This window comes from Pseudophryne corroboree, chromosome 2, assembly GCF_028390025.1.
Source record: "Pseudophryne corroboree isolate aPseCor3 chromosome 2, aPseCor3.hap2, whole genome shotgun sequence".
Classification (NCBI taxonomy): Eukaryota; Metazoa; Chordata; class Amphibia; order Anura; family Myobatrachidae; genus Pseudophryne; species Pseudophryne corroboree.
In genome coordinates, this window is record NC_086445.1 from 500,937,138 (window position 1) to 500,955,692 (window position 18,555).

The window sequence follows — 18,555 nt, forward strand, 5'->3', positions numbered from 1 at the left end:
CCCATAGCAAAAAAATACAGTATACATACACCAATAGCAAAATACATACACCCCCCCATAGCAAAACCACACACATGCACCCATAGCAAAACACATACACCCATAGCAAAACACACACAGCTACATACATACATACACACACACACAGCCAGCATGTGCGTACAACATACTTTGCACCTCCTGGCTCCTGTAAGGCTCCTCACTGCGGCTGAGCCGATGTCTCCCAGTCCTCACTCTCCACACACACTGCTGCCGTGACTGTCCCTCCTCCCTCCCCCTTTTCCCAGCATTCAGCGGTGGCAGAGACCAGGACTATGGAGTAAGAAGCAGCAGCGCGGTGCCGAGATGAAGGGTGATGAGCTCACCCTTCTCACTTGCTGGCGCTGTGCGCTCACGTCCGGCGGCTTCCTCCTGTGTTAAGGCCTGCAGCGCAGCGACGGCAGCGTGTAATGAGTCAGTGTGACTCATTACACTGCTGCCGGCTGTGGGCCCCGCAAGTTCCGCCGCTGAGCAGTGGCGATCAGGCAGCGGGAGACAGTGGAGGAAATGTGCCCCCTACAGGCTAGGAGCCCGGCGGCAGCCGACTCCACTGCCTCCCACAGTTCCGCCCCTGTTGGGATGTCTCTCTTCATGGTCCAGCAATAATCAGCAAACATACTGGAACTCCATATGCCTTGGTACCTCTTTTCCATTGTAGAAATCTGCTGATGGAAACACATGCTCATCAGGGCTGTCCTTTCATATGGGTTTAATAGGTAGTTGTCCAAGGGCCCCAGGAGTATAATGGCCCTGTGCTGATAGCTGAGGGTCCCCTTTTTCTAGGGGTACCAGATTTTTGAAATTCGGCCCTGGGGTACCGGAGATGGGATCTGTTCAATTTCATGACTGTTGAAGCATGGGTAGGGGCCCCAGTGCATTGCTTTGACCAGGGGCCTACACTGCTGTTAAGACGGCCCTGGTGCTCATCACTGACAGCCCCAAGATTTTCTGTGTTACCCAGTATGTCGCCCAGTGTGTACCAGTATATACGGTATATATTACTGAATTTTTGCAAGTTACAATTTATCATCATAATTGTACATAAGATACACTCATATGTGCTGAACAATTAAGGCAATTTATCTAGCTGGATTGGAATTTATTTACACACAAAAAGAAATTAGCTACAGAAGGAATATATGATTAATGGTACACTATACACGGGTACATCTAGGATGGAGGAGGTCTGTTTTCAGGCTTCATATCAGCCCCCTCCTCTCTAGCTGACAGCACTATAGCTCTGGCACTAGAGTCACAAAGGAACCCTAGCACTGTTACAGAGTCTAGTGCGCATGCCTCTGGGAAAATGGCGCAGTGGCTATTTTCCCAGTGATTTCCTTATTGCGCATGCACGGAGGTATTTAAAAAAAATGGGTGCAGGGTGTGCGGTGTGGGCCCCCCTGGATCCCAGGGGCCCGTACTTCGCACACACTGAATCAATATCAATACCACAGTGTATTTTTGTCAACTCAATAAATTTAAGTAGTAATACTAATAAAAAGGAGTGCAGTTTGCCGGCATAATTATATATTTGTATACAGTTGTTAATAGACGTCTGTCACGATCCGGGTACTGAGACATCGTTTTCTACCTCTCAGATGTCTCCTGAGGCTGGCTCAGCGAGCCAGGGCCGGGCTTTAACTATGGTTATGGTTACTGCCTACAGCGCTGGTATCAGCGGCCTCCTCAGTAAATGTACTCACGGTGGTGCGGCGCTCTCAGCCCCGTCGCGGCCGTCATTGCCGCACCTGTGGTCCTCTGCTGGATGCGCGTCCTCGATGTGCCCCGGCCGCCACTTCCATCCCTGTGGCCGCTGTGCGCGTCTGGGCGCGTTGAGTCCGGCTGCTGCGGCCTCCACCACCATTGTTGTTTGTACTCATGCTTCACAGTACTTAGTTCCCCTTCTGGTTCTGTTAATGGGCGCAGCCATCTTGGACTTTGACACATGATACCCATTCACCTATCCTCAGTGCTGCTGGAGCAGTGTCATAATTGCCAGACCAATCCCTGCTATGCAGCAGGTATAAATATCCTGTCCCAGCTCCCAGAAGATTGTCAGTGCTTCCATTGTCTATTCTGTGAATACAGTGTGCAGTTCACTGTGGACTTCTCCTGCAGTTCAGCCTGACTCCCTGGTGGTTTCTCCTTGCGGTCTTGTTCCAGCTCTCTATTGTTTAAGCCCTGTGGGGCAGCTTGTCATCTTTGCTCCCGCACCCAGTGCTAACAAAAGGGTTAAGCTCCGACTTTCCAGTAGCCACTCTCCAGTTACCCTCTGTGTTCCTGCGAACCCCAGCTTCTTCTACAGTTCTCCTGCGAACCCCAGATTCTTCTACAGTTCTCCTGCAAACCCCAGCTTCTTTTACAGTTCTCCTGCGAACCCCAGCTTCTTTTACAGTTCTCCTGCGAACCCCAGCTTCTTTTACAGTTCTCCTGCGAACCCCAGCTTCTTTTACAGTTCTCCTGCGAACCCCAGCTTCGCCTACAGTTTATCTACGAACCCCAGCTTCATTTATAATTTACCTGAGCACCCCAGTATTATTTACAGTTCACCTGCTATTCTCAGCTTCACGTTAAACCTCACCTAGGTTCCCAAGTGTTGTACTGAACTTTCACGCTCATTCCGGATTGCTGGTCCTAACCAGCTGTATTATACTCACCTGTGACTTTTATTTGTTTCATTGCACCTTATATGACTTTTTATTTAATAAATATCCTCAAAGATATCTCCAGTTGTTGTGGTCACGCCTTCGGGGACTTACTGCTACTGTCTAACGCATGTCTAGGAGTCCACTCACTCCTCCTAAATTCCGGTACCCGTCAGCCCCTATAACTTAGGCTTCCAGTTACCTTCACCAGCCCTCAGTTGTGACAACGTCACATTTGGATCAAATTAAAACAGTAATATGATTTAGATTCAAGTGTAATGCTGGGTACACACTAGACAATATTGTGAACAATGTGCCTGATTCTGATGGATTGGACCGACACATCGTTCACATCGTCAAGTGTGTGCACACTATGTTGCTGACGATGCACGCTCCAGGGCATCATCAGCAACATCCTCCGTGGGCCTGTAAGACATTGCTAGCAAGGGTCCTGCTGCCGAATGCAACATGTCCCCCACCGGTGCTCCGTCACTGAAGCATCGGTAAGTGTGTGTGTGTGGCACCCCAAAGGCAGTTGTGTATACCCCTATAATTGGAAGAAAACAGTGTTTGCTAACCTTGTAAGTTTTGCTGACACATCAGGAGTTAATGGAACAGAGCATGGTTACATGTTCTGTGAAGTGAGGTGGCAGGATCCAATTGGAAGAGACAGTAAGAGCAAGTGGAGCCTTGTTGTAAGAAGAGGGCAGTGACACAGGTTAGTTGGAGAGAATCCAGTGAAGGAGCGGGATGTGTGGTGAGTAGCAGAGATCTGGCTTACACATCGGGTGGTTACTCGAGGCGGTGGAGAGAAGCACTGCCGAGTTAAGGCAGCAGGGTACTTCCGTGAGTGTGGAGTACCGGGAGAGTAAGCATGAGACGATGCAGCTGGGGACCACCGGGCCTATGCAGAGGCGCAGACGCCGCAGCAATTTTGAGAGAGCTGAAACCACTGAGACAGATTCCAGAGATACTGAAATAACCTGTGAAGTTTGGAGTGAGTAACAGAGACTGTTGTTGCGGACTGCAGGAGGGTAAGTTCTAAGCCCTACTGTCCATTATCACACACATACTACTCACGACTGCATGGAAAAAGGGGTGCTACCAGACACTTGACTGAGAATCACACAGAGTGACCCCTGTTTAAACACAATATTAATCAGTACAGAGACACTGCTTGTGAGAAGAACTTTGTAGAGACATTGAGCTGTTTTAGAGAGTAAAAGCTGAGTCATTCATTCCAAGAGATAATTACTACAGAGACAGTTGTTTGTTAGAGATTCTATGACACCTTCGATACCTACATCCTTATACCACATTGGAGTACAGTGACATTTACTAACTGAACCCAGGATCAATCTTTCTTCTAAAAGTGTATTTATACCACAGCCCCATTGCAACACTGTGGCAGTGTAGGATCTTCATCCCTTGTGCAACAAGTTCAGATATACCACAGACCCTCCCCATTGCAATACTGTGGCACTGTAGGATCCATGAGCTCCAACATAAATTGTTGTGAAGATAGAGACTTTTTTGCATATCGGATATTTAGAAAAGTAGCAGATGGTATTGAAAACTGTATTCTTAATCACCCTTTTCACTGTTTCTGTTGTATCATTTTTCTCGGAATATGCATATATCTGTTATTAGATTGATTGAGATCATTGAACTATTGAATGTCACAGTGTAATGTGAGCTGTAACTAAATGTGATTTTCTTGTCATCATTTTCTGCCATTTTCATCATTGTGATTATCCAATTCTTGCCGTAAACTTATTACCATGTTTAATACAGAAATGCTTGGGGTCTAATAAAAGAACTTCATTTTGGAGATTGCTGTCATTGAATCACTGCTGTTGCACATCAATCTATCCTACCTTTCTGAACAGGATACAATGAACAAGGAACGGGGGTTCTGGGGAAACATCTTAGGGACAGGGTCAATCACCTAGCCACCGAACATCTGTGATACCTGTTCAAACCACTTTGACACCTGCCAAACCAGGGTTGCTACATATGCACTTGCCATGACCAGAGCTCACAGTGAATTGGCAGGGCTCCAGCTATGCCATGTGACAACTGGTGGGTCATAGTTAGACTCATGAGATTCAGCTGTCTGCAACATGCAGAATCAGTGAACACTGACGAGTCCCATCTCACAGTCCAGCAGCAGCAGCGGCGGGTGCACTGTCACTTGCTGCAGCGCAGGCTGAGCAGTACCAGTCAGGGGCCATCCTGTCCCCAATTGCTGGGGTTAGCATGGCTCCTGGGACAGAGCAGATTAACTCTGCAGCAGGTGCGCCGCAGAGCTCTGTTGGAAGAGCAGCAGTCACACTTGGATCCCGCTGTGAACCACACAGATGCTGCTGTACATGCAGGTGCAGCTTCAGGGGTTGGAGCCAGGCATCTCCATTGCCTCTGGGAGTTAAGTTCCTGCGTGGACCTGTGGAATGAACTAATCAGCAAATTAACTGTAATTAGCAGGACAAGTAATAAGAAGTTACTATTTTTGTCAGTTATGTGCAGTGTTGCAAATGGAAATTTTTTCTTAGTGGTACTGATAGTAAAAATGGGCGTGGTCACATGTAATGAGAGAAGGATGATCACACAAAACTATGGGAGTAGCTACATGACAATAGGGGCATGGCCACATTATGCCACACACAGTAATGCCCCTTACACATTATGCCAAACACCGTAATGCCCATTACACATTATGCCACACACCATAATGCTTATTACACATTATGCCACACACCATAATGCCCATTACACATTGTGCCAGACACCGTAACACCCATTACACATTATGCCACACACCGGGATGCACAATAAATATTATGGCACACACTGTAATGCTTTACATATTATGCCACACACCGTAATGCCCATTACATATTATGCCACACACAGTTACACCACTGACACAATTTTATGTCCTACACACAAAAATGCCCCTTTTAAATTATGCCCCAGCTGCGGGGTGGTGGTACCACCACCATATTTCTTAATGGTACTCCGTACCTCCACGTACCACCCTAGTTTCAGCACTGGTTATGTGACAGTTTGTCTTTAAGGAACAAATTTACAACTAGCCACAAATAAGTTGTGGTATTAAGCATTTCAGCTTAGACTGTCCAAGTCTCTTATACTAACAGATACAGAAATTTCTAAATTATTTATTATGCTCATTACTCTTTGATCATTTATTTCTAATTAGAAATATACCCATTATAATTCAAAAGACAGATATAGTATCATTTTATAACCTATGTGTGATAATGTTTATGGTATTCGTATCAGCTGAAATAGATTAATAGTATGTTGAGATCATTTTGTCATCAACACACACCATATACTAGGAGTTATTCATTACTAATATACATATAAAATAAGTGTAATAAATATATATACAAATAAATATGCATAAAACAGCAGCTGGTCAAGTGTTTTTAATTCCCAGTTGAAGTCTTACACAACTTTTTGTGATATTTTTATTTGTAATCATTTTTTGCTGGTCATGTTGAATTACATTTTTAATTGTACATAATAAAAGTATTTTTTTTTTCATATTGAGTGTTCCATTACAAGATAACCTCTTTCTTTCTTCCCATTCGGATATTAGTTGTCATAGGCAGCACCCCAAAATTGATTAAATGATAAAGTGCTCACGTACGGCTGAGCGACAGTGGAGGAAATCACGCTCTTAGGCCGATTCCTCCACTAAAAATGTATGCTCTCATCCTACTTTGCTGCCCTTACCCTCTCTAAACAATCTTACGTCAAAAACCTCATCTCCTCCCAATACTCAAACCCCCAGTGCCTCTTTGCAACTGTCAACTCGATCCTCTGCCCACCCCCTCCACCTCTCTACTTGACCCTATTCTCTCCCGCCTTCTCCGCTTCCTCTCTTCTGCCTGTTCCCATCTTGTGAAACTACTCAATCTCTCACTCTCATCAGGTACTGTCCCTTCTGCCTTCAAGCATGCACTTGTCTCCCCTATTCTTAAAAAACATACCCTTGATCCAACCAATCTCTCCAACTACCGACCCATTTCTCTCCTTCCTTTTGCCTCCAAACTCCTTGAGTGTATTGTCTACAACCGCATCACTGTCTTTCTTTCTTCCCACTCACTACTTGACCCTTTCCAGTCTGGTTTCCGTCCTCTGCACTCCACTGAAACTGCCCTCACGAAAGTCTGCAATGGCCTCCTTGCTGCTAAATCCAGGGGCCTCTACTGTCTGCTTATTCTCCTTGAACTCTCTGCTGCTTTTGACACTGTAGACCACCCTCTCCTCCTGCAAATCCTTTACTCCCTTGGTTTGCATGATACTGCTCTCTCCTGGCTGTCCTCCTACCTTTCTGACCGTTCCTACTCTGTCTCCTCTCATGACTCCACCTACCCCCCACTTCTTCTACCAGTAGGTGTCCCCCAAGGTTCTGTTTTTGGGCCTCTTCTTTTCTCTCTCTACACATTAGGTGAGCTCATTAGCTCTTTTGACTTACAATATCATCTCTACGCTGATGATACTCAAATCTACCTTTCCTCCCCTGACCTCTCCCCTGCTCTCCTCACTGGTATCTCCAACAGTCTCCCTGCTATTTCCTCCTGGATGTCCCAGCGCTTTCTTAAAGTTAACATGTCTGATACTGAGATGATCATCTTCCCACCCTCCCGCATAAACTCACCTCCCACAATTTCAATATCCATTGATGGTACAACTATCTCCTCTAGCCCCTCTCTCAAGACGCACTTCTTCACCAAACCCAGCCAACTCTCCTCCTAACCTTCTTGTCTATGCTCAATTCCCTACCTGAACCCTCTGGCACTTTCTCTTCATTTGATCCCACAAGTGAAGATGAAGTATCAACACTCTTTTCATCCTCCTACTCCACTACCTCTCCTCTTGATCCTATACCCTCACAGATCAGTAAAACTTTGTCTCCTGTGCTTATCCCAACCTTAACTAAAATCTGTAATCTCTCTCTCTCTACTGGTATCTTTCCCTCTCTGTTTAAACATGCAGTCATTACTCCCATTCTAAAAAAACACAACTCTGACCCAAACACACTCTCTAACTACCGTCCCATTTCTCAGCTACCCAGTCCCTCCAAGCTACTTGAGAGGCTTGCCTACACTCGCCTTACACACTTTCTTAACTCGCACAACTTATTGGATCCACTTCAGTCAGGCTTTCGTGCCCAACACTCCACAGAGACGGCACTGACCAAAGTAGTGAATGATCTAGTCACTGCTAGATCAAAAGGCCATTACACACTACTTATTCTTCTAGATCTCTCTGCTGCTTTTGACACTGTTGACCACTCTCTTCTCATACAAACACTACAATCCCTAGGTCTTCAGGACACTGCCCTTTCTTGGTTCTCATCCTACCTATCTAATCGCTCTTTCAGTGTTCACTTCTCTGATTCTACCTCCTCTTCTCTACCTCTATCAGTTGGAGTACCGCAAGGCTCAGTCTTAGGTCCTCTGCTTTTCTCAATCTATACCTCCTCTCTTGGTAAACTAATCAGCTCCTTTGGATTTCAGTATCATTTGTATGCTGATGATACTCAAATCTACCTATCCTCCCCAGATTTGTCACCACCAGTATTGGCTCGTGTCACTGGATGCCTGTCTGCCATTTCATCTTGGATGTCATCTCGCCACCTCAAACTCAACATTTCCAAAACCGAATTAATTATTTTCCCACCAGCTAAGAGTAGTTACCAACCTGATATCTCTATAACTGTTGACAATGCAACTATCCACCCCACCCCACAAGCTCGTTGCCTAGGTGTCACCCTTGACTCTGAACTGTCCTTTGTTCCACACATTCAATCTGTCTCTAAATCATGTTACATGCACCTTAAAAACATATCCAAAATACGCCCTTATCTTACACAAGACACTGCAAAAACTCTAATCCATGCACTCATCATCTCCCGCATTGATTATTGTAATAGTCTCCTTACTGGTCTTCCCAAACATAGGCTATCACCACTTCAATCCATTTTAAATGCAGCTGCGAGGCTAATCTTCCTCGCCAGACGTTCTTCATCTGCTGATCCGCTCTGTCAGTCCCTCCATTGGTTACCGGTATTCTACCGTGTCAAATATAAAATACTTTTACTTACATACAAGGCTATTAACCAAACTGCACCATCATACATCTCCTCACTCATCTCAAAATATCTCCCTACCAGACCTCTCCGCTCTGCACAAGATCTGCGTCTCTCATCCACATGCATTACCTGTTCCCTCTCAAAATTACAGGACTTTACCCGGGCTTCACCCACTCTGTGGAATGCACTCCCACGCACAATAAGACTCTCCTCTAGTCTCCAAACCTTTAAACGTTCTCTGAAAACTCATCTCTTCAGACAAGCCTACCAAATTTCAGACCCACACACATAACCTTCACAGCTTCCCTATCAAGTTACATCCCCTCTGTACAGTCCACATAAACTCACATTTTGTCTTCCAACATTGCTGGGTGATCATATCATATAAGAACCTAGCAACCTGGGGAACCATTATGTGACAGGTAGCATCTATCCTTGTGTATCAATGCCTATTTCCCTATAGATTGTAAGCTTGCGAGCAGGGCCTTCCTACCTCTGTCTGTCTGTCTGTCTGTCTTTGCCCAGTTTTGTTCTATAATTGTTGTTCTAATTGTAAAGCGCAACGGAATATGCTGCGCTATATAAGAAACTGCTAATAAATAAATAAAACAAATAAATATGCTCCCTGTCTACCCCCTCTGTGTCACGCCAGTCTGTTAGCCCTTCACCTTTTATATTGTAAGCTCGCAAGAGCAGGGACTTCTTTCCTCATGTGCCCCTCCTTTTCTTACTTACACTCTTATACTTCATACTCCCTTTGATGGCACTTAACCCTGGTTTTCTATACCTGTCCTATATTGTCTTGAACTGTAAGTGTTGTTTTCTTGTTTGCTCATTTGATTATGTACTGTGTAATGGGTGCTCTGGATCCCTTGGAGCGCCATATAAATAAAAGATAATAATAATAATAATAATAATAATAAATAATAATATAGCATTATAGCAATATGAAAAACACGGGGTACTTTTTACCAAACTTTCCAATAAACGTGTGAAGAAGTTTCCTTTTCCCCTTATCCTATAAAATTTCCGTTACTTAATAGAAATGACAGCTGCTCTCACATATGGAGGACTAGGGGCAGATGAATCAAGCAATGGAGAGTGATAAAGTGGAGAGGTTGCTAGATAAAGGACAGAATCTGGTTGGTAGCTTTGCACAGATTTTCCATTTTATCACTGTCCAAGGCTTAATACATCTCCCCTTTAGGGTATTGCATTCACAAAGATGCATATACCTCAGAATCTGGGTCTATAGTCATATACGTTTTGCTTATAGCAGCAACATGAAATTCAGAATCTCATAAATATATCTAAAAAAAATACCTGGAGGGACTAAGGGTCCGAAGGCAGCCTACCCATATGGTGTGCAAGAGAGGAAGTGATCACTAAAGCGTCTGTTTTCAGGGGATATCACGCAAATATGCAAATATACATTTTATCATTCTGTGATAACCCCTATTTTCTCAGTTTTCTGCAGAAAAAGGGGTTATCACTGATTCAGACAATTTATTAACTGGGTTATCCTAGAGCAGTGGTGGCCAACGTGTGGCTCTTGAGCCACATGCGGCTCTTTCTTCATTGAAATGTGGCTCCCAACACTCAAGTCATGTGACCACAAGAGATCTGTAAACCACTGCACTCCAGCCAGACATGCAGCAGCACTACGTAGACTGAGAACTGAGGGAGCCAAATACACATGGGGGAGCTGGCTGTGACACAGGTGGGTGCTGGCTGGAGTGACACAGGCGGGTGCTGGCTGGAGTGACACAGGTGGGTGCTGGCTGGAGTGACACAGGCAGGTGCTGGCTGGAGTGACACAGGCAGGTGCTGGCTGGAGTGACACAGGCAGGTGCTGGCTGGAGTAACACAGGCGGGTGCTGGCTGGAGTGACACAGGTGGGTGCTGGCTGGAGTGACACAGGCGGGTGCTGGTTGGAGTGACACAGACGGGTGCTGGCTGGAGTGACACAGGCGGGTGCTGGCTGGAGTAACACAGGCGGGTGCTGGCTGGAGTGACACAGGCGGGTGCTGGCTGGAGTGACACATGGGGAACTGAAGTGTATTATGTGAATCTGGCTTTTCAATATATTTTATGTGGATCTGGCTTTTTCAAATATTTGATGTAGAAGTGGCTTTTTCATTGTATTTTATGTTGGATCTGGCTTTTTCAATGTATTTTATACCAAGGGCGTGGCCTAGCAGGCACAAGGTCACACCCCATTTTTGCAAGTGCGCCTTCGGCACGAAGTCGGCTCTTTGATGTACCTAACAAGATTTCTTGGCTCTTTGTCTCTGACTGGTTGGCCACCCCTGTCCAAGAGAATCAATAACCTCTCTTGCAGTCCCTTAATTTTTTGCTTCCCCAAACTCAGATATGAGTTTATGAGGAGATATAAGGAGTGCAGTGTCAGTTAATCTAACAATGGAAAGCTCTGCTTTTTGCAGTTTTTGATCAAAACATAATGCTCCTCAAAATGGCATTATGCATACTTACCCGTCTCCCCAACATATGCGGTCACCGTGCAATGCTTTCCAATTTGTGCATATACAGTACAGATTACAATATTTTACTGAAATAGTGCTTGTACATGCCTACAATGGAGATTATGCATTTCTAAGTGTAGATGCAGCAAAATACATTTGACATTGCATTCTCGCATTTGGGTGCACTCATTTCCTGATGGATTTCCTGTTGGAATGCCCCGATTTGCCAATCATGGACAAAAAATTATTGGAATCAGCAAAACAGGGCTTTTTTAAATGCAGAATTAACCAAATTGCCAACCATCAATGGCTGCTGTAAAGTCTCTTTGGTGCCACACTTAAATTTTTTTGGGGGGAATATAGAAATACACCTTACCTATATGGTGGTTTCTCTCTAATGGGGAACCTCTGGTGAAATTGATATTCGCTGAGCAGACAGTGTCTTCAGTCGGTATTCACTATTCATGTAGATCACACCGTACTGAAGATGCCTGTTTGTGTAGGAAAAGAACCAATGTCATTATCATAGAACAGAGATACAACCAGACTTGTAGCCGGTGTCCCCTCATGCCCCTTGTCACCTCCTGGCCTGTCTCACTCCTGCAACCTGTCATTCTAGCCTCCTGCCCCCTATCACTCCAACCTCCTGTCACTCCAGCCTCCTGTCACTCCAGCCCCCTGTCTTTCCGGCCTCCTGTCTCTCCAGCTTCTGGCCCCATGTCTCTTCAGCTGCCTGTCTTTCCAACCTATTGCCCCATGTCCCTCCAGCCTTCTGCCTCTTGTCTCTCAAGCCTCCTACCCTATGTCTCTCCAGTATCCAGCACCCTGTCATTTCAGTCACCTGTCACTCTGGCTTCCTGTCCTTCTAGCCGGGTGGTCTTCAGTATGCCGGCTGTCGGGATCCCGGCACTCAGTATACCGGCGCCGGAATCCCGACAGCCGGCATACCGACACTTATTCTCTCTCGTGGGGGTCCACGGCCCCCCTGGGGAGAGAATAAAATAGTGTGCGCCACCGTGCCCGCAGCGTGCAGCAGCGCTGGTATGCTGGTCGCCGGGAGCCCGACCGCCGGCATACCATACTACACCCCTTCTAGCCTCCTACCCCCTGTCAGCCCAGCCTCCTGTTCCCTTTTGCTGAAGCCTCCTGTCTTTCCAGGCTTGCCGCCTCTCACTCTAGCCTCCTGTCTTTTCTGGCTACTGCTTCCTGTTACTACAGCCTCCTGTCCTCTGTCACTCCAGTCTCCTGGCTTTCCAGGCTCCTGTCTCATGTCTCTCCAGCCTTCTTAGTCTTGTCTCTCCTGCCTTCTTAGTCTTGTCTCTCCTGTGTCACTCCATCCTCCTGCTCCCTGTCACTGTGAAAACCTTCAGCCTTCTGATACTCCAGCCTTCTGCCCTGTGACTCTGTCATCCCTCCTCCTGTCACTCCAGCCTCCTGTGTCACCTCATCAACCCTCTTCCTGGCAAGCCTCTAACTTACCTTCTTCCACAACATCCTCATGTATGTTCCTATTTATGCTTCTCTTCCTTTTTGGTGTGACATGGATGAAGATTCTGTGGTGAACCACACATGCACAGAATGTGCCTGGTGGAGGTCTCTCCTCCGTGGAGAGCTGCTGGGACCTAGTCTCCTCTGGCTATTGGCAGGCAGTAATCTAACAGCCATCGCTGGTGGGGTGACTGCGCCCTGGGCAATAGCCCTGCCAGCCCGCCTCTACTATATTTTGTATTGCATGCAAACTGAATACTGTCTGCTTTTGCATGTACTGTAGCCCGCAAATGCAGGACAGCTTTTTTTTTTTTTACACTGAAATTTATATTTGAGTTTGGACATGCCACTCTGACATCTGACTCTCTCTGCACATTTTATATATGCCCAACCTGCAGTGCAACGTTACTTTTTATTTTATTTTACTGATTTACTCCCAGTTCAAAATCTGGCCCTCTTTTCTATTGCTTTTGCTGCTTCTGGATCCCTGCCTTAAAATTATAGATAATGTCATATTTTTTTGTTAAAGAATGTATTTTCTATTTTTAATTATCGCTTACATATGTAATACTTATCCCATCCAGTAAATAGTTAATACACAGATTCCCTACGTTTATGAGCTCTTAGTTAATGATAACATCCCTGAGATGAACAGATATCACGCACACACTGCTGCATCTTTGTACTCCTGCCCTGTCACTCCATCATTCTTCTTCCTGTCAGGATGACCAAAGGATGCCCGAAGTCAGTGAAGCTGTGTCCAAGAACACAGCCACAGGCTTCAACAAGCTTAGAAAATGAGGCCGCCACACTGATTGTCGTCGCCCCATCACAACCCCCAAACGCCAGCAGCATGTCAATCATTAACTGCCTCCCCCCCCAGTATAGTTTCTCAAGAAGAAGAAAACTTGTAGGTGTTGTTATACAGTACTTCAACACCCCTTCTCAACTTATTTACCTTAGTAGCTTAAGTCTTTCTTCAGGTAGAGACTTTGTAGAAATTTCTGCAGTCATGTCCTGTGATGGACAGTACTGTAAAGCTGGGTACACATTTTGCAGATCCGATAAACACGTTGATCCTCGGATCAATTATCGGATCATTGTGCACCCTGTACACACTGGGCTACTTTTAGCTCAGTGTCTGCTATCTTCAAGGGTAAAAATCCTGACCCTTGCAAGAGCGTTTTAAGTCATTTATCAGCTAACAGTCCTGCATACACACCAATGTACTAATATCATCTTATTGGGCCCAATAATTGCATAGGTGTGTAGTTGATGCACAGCTTAAGTCAATTTTGTAGATTTCTCAAGAAATTGTGCTTCCCTTCAATGTGCTTGGTTCTAGGTTTAACTTTGTCATTGGAAGACATCACTGGGGTTGGCTGTTGTCCCAGGTCGGCTAACCTATGTTGCAGCGATATCATGGGCTGATGCAACATCACCCTAATGCTGATGACTGTATTGGCCTGTGTACAATTACATGAACAGGAAACACTATAATCCATGTCTTTGTACACCCACAAAACTATTGGATCTTTATAATTTGATTATCTGAATGACCGATAGGAAATAGATCCAGCTATTTTGTTACCATAACTTAACTAATTAGTGGAAAATATCAGTATATCTGCAAACTTCAGGTCTGGTCCTTAGACAGGTGCAACACAGAGAGGACATGGAAAAATGGCCTATATTTCATATAATCCCCACATGATTAGCCACAGAAAAGGATCATCAGTTATCAAGTCTGCTCGGTACCCTATATAAACATTCTTTGTGAGCCTTTACAAATCACTGTTACAATTGATATTGTATTGTGTAAGGTTTTACAGTGGTGCAAGTATGGCAGTACAGTCTATAATTAAGAAATCAGTAGATGGTATGTTGTACCCCTACCACCACAGGCAGGACACAGTTTGATCGATTTTCATGTCTGACATAAAAACAGGTCAAATTTCAGGGTATTAAAAAAAAAAGTCACTAATTGTGCACAAAAGTACCAGGTATATATATTGACTGAAAACACACGTGTCTTTTTTTTTAATTATACTTTAAGGGCGACATTTACTAAGCAGTGATAAGAGTGGAGAAGTGAGCCAGTGGAGAAGTTGCCCATAGCAACCAATCAGCACTGAAGTAACATCTATAATTTGCATACTATACAATTGTACGGAGCAGCTGATTGGTTGACGGGGCAACTTCTCCACTGGCTCACTTCTCCGCTCTTATCACTGCTTAGTAAATGTCCCCCTTCTTTTGTAGATTTTGTCTCTGAATAAAAGTAGTTTGCATATAAAAAATGGACTACAATTTCCATATTAAAACACATTTCTTACATGCAGTCACACACATATATGTATCTACATATGGCATCCAATATTATATAGTAAAAATGTCACATGACAAAAAATATGAAAAAATTAGAGTATAAAAGCATCAGGATGCTGACCGCCGAGATCCCGGCTGCCGGTAACACATACCCAACCCGTAATTAGTATCCATCCTCCCCCCTCTCGGCACCACTGGTCAGGGATCTGGCCTCTATGACAGGCGTCTTTTGTGGCATCATAGGTGCTGTATGCCTACAATGTTGGGAGAGAGATCTAATGCTGCATCCTAGGATGCAGCTTGGATCACTACTGCAACGGGAGGCATCTACTTGTAATAGACGCCTCCTGCTGAATCACCATACAGCGCAATAACTGCTGCTTCCAAGAAAGCAGCAGTGATAGCAACTCCAATCATATCTGAATGAGCCTCAGAGAGAAGATGGCAGAGCCAGGACATCCGCAAGTGGATGGCACAATCACTTTTTATTGGGCAGACACAACAACATGATGTCATGACGTTGTGTGATTGGACACTGAAGAAAAGCTGAGCTGACCACGAAGATGAAGCCGCATTCAGCATCCTCATCATGCAGCAGGAGGTAAGTGTGGGCTGAGCTGGGGAGACATGGTTTGGGGTTGGGGGAGCTGGAGATGAAGACATGGGCTGGGGAGAAAGAGGATGATGGGGCCCATCTGAGAGATAAGGGGGGTAATGATGCTGAGACACATAGGGGGATGCAGAGTGACAGAGAGATAGGCTTAGGGACACCAAGTAGGGTGAAACTGAGGTACACAGAGTGAGGATGAGGCTGAGTGACACAGAGTGAGGGTGAGGCTGAGAGACACAGAAGGGGAGGCTGAGGGACACAGATGGGAAGACTGACTGACACAGGGAGAGGCTTAGATACACAAAGTAGGGTGACACTGAGGTACACAGACTAAGGATGATGCTGAGAGACACGAAGTTAGGGTGAGCCTGTCAGACACAGAGAAGGAGGCTGAGAGACACAGAGGGGGAGGCTGATTAACACAGAAGGGAAGGCTGATAAACACTGAGGGAGAGACTGAGAGATAATGAGGGGGAGGCTGAGAAACAAAGAGGGGAAAGTTGAGAGACACAGAGCGGGAGGCTGATAGACACAGAGGAGGAGGCTAAAAGACACAGAAGGAGAGACTAAGAGACACAGGGGAAGCTGTGAACCCGTTTGCCCGTAGAGACTGTATCACTGCCTCCACCTTTGGAAGGTGCGACTTCCAGTCAGAGATAAAAATGACAATGTCATATAAATACCCTGCTGTGTATTCCCTGTGCAGCTGGAGCAATGTATTCTTAGATCTGTGGAAAGTTGCAGGAGTGCCATGCAAACCAAAGGACAGCACTTTATACTGGAACAAAGCCTCTGGGGTAGAGAATGCTGTCTTTGCTTTGGCAGCTTCCGTCAGAAAAATTTGCCAGTACCCCTTTGTTAAATCTAGCATGGTAAGATACTGACTTGTTGCAAAATTTTTTGCCAGTTCGTCAACACAGGGCATAGGATAGGAATCAAACTAAGAAACTTTATTTAATTTTCTGAAGTCATTACAGAACCTGAAAGCTCCCAAAGGCTTTGTCACTAAAACAATTGGATTATTCCATACACTGATTCCTCTATGACCCCTAAGTGCAGTATCTCTTTCACATCCCATTTTACTGCTGCCCATTTGCCCTCATATATGCGATATGGCCTGTGTTTTATCACCACCCCGGGTGGAGCAACAATATCCTGCTGTATGATTTGGGTTTTCACCAAGAGGGCAGCAAACACATCCTGGTACCATGATACTAAGTTTACTACTTCTTGTATTTGGCTAGGACTCAAGGGGACTTCAATGGGCACCTGACATTCTGGGGTTTCCATAACCCACTAAAGAGGGCTGTCTGGCACATTCTTTCCAAGGCGTCAACAAATTCACATGGTAGACTCATACCTCTTTTTCTTCTACCCTCCTGCCGGACCTTATAGTTCATAGGTCCCACTACCTCTATGATCCCATAAGGGCCTAGCCACTGGGCAACAGTTTACTTTCAGTTGTAGGCACAAGTACCAGTACCTTGTCGGCTGGATTAAAAGTCCGGTTGACAGCAGTAATGTCATAACAGTGTTTTCTTAAGAAGTGGCTCAATTTGCCTTAGACAGACATACAATTGGGACAAAAACTGTACAATGTCAGTCTCTTGAGACTATTGCTGCTCAAACCCTTCTTTTAACAGATCTAGTTTACCTCTCGGCTGTCTACCATAGAGGAGCTCGAAGGGGCTAAACCCCATAGAGGTTTGGAGTACCTCTCGAACTGCAAACATTAGATAAGGTAAGACTAGGTCCCAATCCTGCTTCTCCTGTGACACCACCCTTTTTATCATCTGCTTAAGGGTTTGGTTAAAGCGTTCGATCTACCCGTCTGTCTGAGAGTGATAAACCGAAGTGGTAATTCTATCTACCTTTAACAGACGGCACTAGTCTTTCATTAACCTAGACACAAAAGGGGTACCTTGGCCCATCAGCATCAACAACTCCAGGGCAATAGTACCGACTTTATGTTCCATAGTGGAATGGCCTCCAGGTACCTGATGGCATAAGCCACCACCACCAATACTGTATATACTGATGCCTATGAGCAGATTTTTACACTGGCCCTGCCAGATCTATTCCAATTTGTTCAAAAGGCACGGAAATGATAGGCAGGGGAACCAAGGGTGCCCTAAATTCTTGCTGTGGTGCGATCTTTTGGCACACTGGGCATTCCTGACAGTATTTTTTTTTACTGCGGCATGAATGCCTGGACAGATGAACCGTTGCTGGATATGCTGGAGAGTTTTCTTCTCCCCTAGATGGCTACCCCATAAATTTGTGTGAGCCGCCCTCAATACCAGCTGCTCGTGTTTTCAGGGAACCAACAACTGGTCTACCCTTTTACCCTGCAAAGAGGTTACACAGTACAACATATAAAATGTATATTTTTTTAAACAATAGTTTATTGAGGAACTGCAAATGTACATAAAAGATTTCAGTCAATAAAGAAGTATAACAATATTCCATTTGACTTCAAATACAGAGCATGGGCTCTCTGAGCGTCGGTGAGTAAGGTACATCCAACAAGTGGAAATTCGGCTCAGCTTACATTGTCCTGTGATGGTTAATTGAATGTTTAAGTCTTCAATCAATATTTGAAGATATTTTCTTATAGTGATATACAAACAGCGCTAATTTAACAATTAAAACGTAGCAATATAAAATACACATTATATACATAGTTAATATATGTGCAGTATTTTGATTCAGCTAATCCTCTAAGCAGTGGCGTAACTAGAAATTTTTCTCCTCCAAGCCAAAAAATTCTTCGGCAATCCCCATAATTGCCACTAGTAAATGGATGAACTTGCGCGTGCCTCAAAAGGGGCGTGG